The sequence below is a fragment of the Micromesistius poutassou genome (genome assembly GCF_964030765.1).
Source record: "Micromesistius poutassou genome assembly, chromosome: 10".
In the NCBI taxonomy this organism is placed as follows: domain Eukaryota; kingdom Metazoa; phylum Chordata; class Actinopteri; order Gadiformes; family Gadidae; genus Micromesistius; species Micromesistius poutassou.
In genome coordinates, this window is record NC_140280.1 from 19,111,146 (window position 1) to 19,113,645 (window position 2,500).

Below are 2,500 nucleotides of genomic sequence, written 5' to 3' on the forward strand. Positions count from 1 at the left end.
ACACAAATGGCACGCAGCCGTTTGTCTTGTGAGTGATGTTCTGCCGCCGTTGAACGCTCTGCTGTGCATTATCTGTGTCCATACGCTCCGTCACATTAACAAACTTCCCCAGTCCTGTCTCTGTCCTCTGACGCTCCTCTCCTCTCTGTTCATTCATGCTGCTATCCAGTGTATTCCCTCGACCCCCTCACTGCTACCCCGGGGTACAGAAAGCGGCTGGATCACTGGATTCATGTCTTCATTCGTCCATCCACCCATCTTCCTCAATCCATCCATCATAGTCATCGATGCATCAATCTCATGTATCCATTTAATCGCCCATTCATCCATTCATAGCCAACCCATCCTCATGTAGTCAATTATCCTCATCCATCCATCCATCCAAATGATTAATCTATCAATGTATCCACATTCATTTCATCCATTCACCTCAATCATCCACTCTCTCACACCCACCCATTCATCCGACTATCTCACCCATCCATCCATTCATCCATTCATCGCTACCCATCCTCACCTCACCTCCTCTTTCTAGGAATGGTGAATCATTCGCTCCGCTGAGGTACCTGGATCTGATCTGTAATGCAGGCGCTACGATGAGATAGGTTGTGGCGTGTGTTTGTGTGTGTGGGGGATATCTATGAATCTATATCTACCTGGGACATGATCTTGGAGTGAAGGCTAAGTGCTGACTGCAACAGAACAAAAAAATCAAAGATATCGCACCATGAGTGGATGATGTGCGAAACATAAAGACTGAACGTTATCAGCGTGTTTCTGTACTCAAGCCTTGAGATATATACCAGGCCTACTTTACATATAAACTGTTCTTCTCTTCCTCTCGGCTGGGGTCAAACACTTATTAACACTGTCCCAGAGCTGGAATTATTCTAAACCGTCTTATTTCAATCATGCCGTAAAACCATTTTTTTAATACGCAGCATCGCCACTTAAATGGCCCTACATCCCCACATTATAATAACAAGCATGCACTGGAATCAAGACCATAATAGTCTTAATAACTTGACCATTATCATGCTTCTTGACAACCACATTGGAGATGATGCCAGAGATAGGAGAAAAAGAGGAGGTTTTGTAGAGGGCAAGATGTTGAGAACCAATTGTCTAAAGAGAATATGACCTGAAGTAGTGGTATACAGACCTGTACTGTTGGTTACTTTGTGTTTAAAGACAAACACACACATACACACACACACACACACACACACACACACACATAAACAGACAGACACACACACACACACACACACACACACTCACAAACAGACACACACACACACCCCGCCCCACACACACACACACACGAAGAACGCGTTGAAGAAGGAAGTGTACTATTGTGTTTTTAGCTACCGTAAAGTTAAATTCTAAATATTTTACTCCACTCCTTCAAAAATATATATATAATAATATATATATATATATATATAACGATAACACGTTTTCATATCTTACACCACAAAAGTTTAATCACAGCATTTTTTACAAGACCATTTCTTTGACCCAACTTTGCTTGAGGTTTGTCCTAACCCCGGCCCACATCATGATGAAGGTTGCCCAGGGGCCAGCGCTTATACACAATCAGTTAATGCCGTCTTTAATAACAACGGCCCACAGTGACTTACCTGGTGGCTATGAGAAATATTCTGCATTAACCTCCGTGTGCAAACCTCTCGTCTTGATGCTGACCTTTAGAACTCAGGGATGTGGTCTGCCGTTTCGCTGCGCTTACTTTGATCAGATAAATCTCCCTAACGCGCGCTCTCCCTTGATGTCTTCGTTCATGCTCCTGTTTTCTATTCAAGTGTGTTTTCATTTTGTGTGTCTATACGTTTGAGTGGTGGAATATTATTAGGGGGCGCAATAACTTTATATTTCAGGACAAGAACTTTATTATGTAAGGGCAATGTGAGGATTCTCAAAGACACACAGACACACATCGGCACTAACACATTAACACAATCGTGTACAGACTAGGGCTGTCAACGAATATTCTAAATTTGAATATATATTGAATAGTTTTTAAAAACAGACATTCAAAGGTGAAAATTCACCCACGGCAGCCGCGGTGTGGCGGTCTGCTTTGCGAGTGGGCGACCAGAACACTACAAGACAAGAGACAAGGGTCAAGTCGAGCGACAAGAGTCGGGACCTTAAATTGCTCGCACAAAACTCTTGATCAGCACTCAGCATTTGTTTATTGTTGTTGTTTATTTAAACCAGTATGTGCAGAGAGAGTGAGGGGGAGCGAGAGAGAGAGAGAGAAAAAGAGAGCGAGTGAGCGAGTGAGAGCGAGGTCTGCGGTCTTGGCCATTAGTTAATTTACTTCTTTTTGTGTAGGTAATATGTTGTCAAATATGTTTAAACTTAAATAAACTACCTATACAACTAGTTATGTCTCATTGTATTAGTTTGTCCTGTTACTGATGTAATGCACGTCATTGACATAATGCGCAAATATAGATATCCGAATAGTTCAAAT